We start from the raw sequence: 713 nt of genomic DNA on the forward strand, positions 1-713 counted from the left end.
CCGATCTTGGATTAGAACCGAACGTGGTCTTGATTTGCAAGGTAGCCACTTTGAACTACAAACCAGCCAAATCAAGTTCAAATCCGAGATGGGGAATGGATGCGCAAGCCCTGCTCAAATTAACAAGCTCAAACTGTCCAGGAACATCCGAACGGACAGACGAATACACCACGTGAAGTGGTAAGGTTAGTCACAGACCGGCTGATCGGTATGTGCACAAAGTTTACGTCTCAACACAAACGCCAACATCAGAAGGATATCGAGAAGACTTACTTGGCTCATCGGATTGAAGCTGAAGCACTCCTGCTGTAGCGACGTCGACGATGTGACACAGCAGCACAAGTTGAATGAGAGGACTGTCTGATGCCGGCGTCGTCACGCCCCTTTTAACCCCTTCTTCTTCTTTCCAATTTCTTCTCGCTTCTCCTTCTCCTCTACAATACAAGATTGCCAACCTCGATCATTATGTCATCCTGGTGTGATTTTGGACAAAAAATAACAAAAACCTGCATCCTTTTAGATTGAAAGACAATCTCTTTATTATTAAGTCCATCCGAATTTTAGTCACCCATCTCTGTGGTTATGATTGATAACAGTTGGCAACAAAGTTACTTGGAACAAAGCAGACGGATGTCTTGTTCAGTCAGTTCTGTCAGTGGTTTGAACTATCGGTACAGTCTTCTGCATCCAAAAGACTGTAACTAAAAGTGTAA

Source organism: Frankliniella occidentalis, unplaced genomic scaffold (genome assembly GCF_000697945.3).
Source record: "Frankliniella occidentalis isolate FOCC.00 unplaced genomic scaffold, Focc_3.1 Scaffold141, whole genome shotgun sequence".
In the NCBI taxonomy this organism is placed as follows: domain Eukaryota; kingdom Metazoa; phylum Arthropoda; class Insecta; order Thysanoptera; family Thripidae; genus Frankliniella; species Frankliniella occidentalis.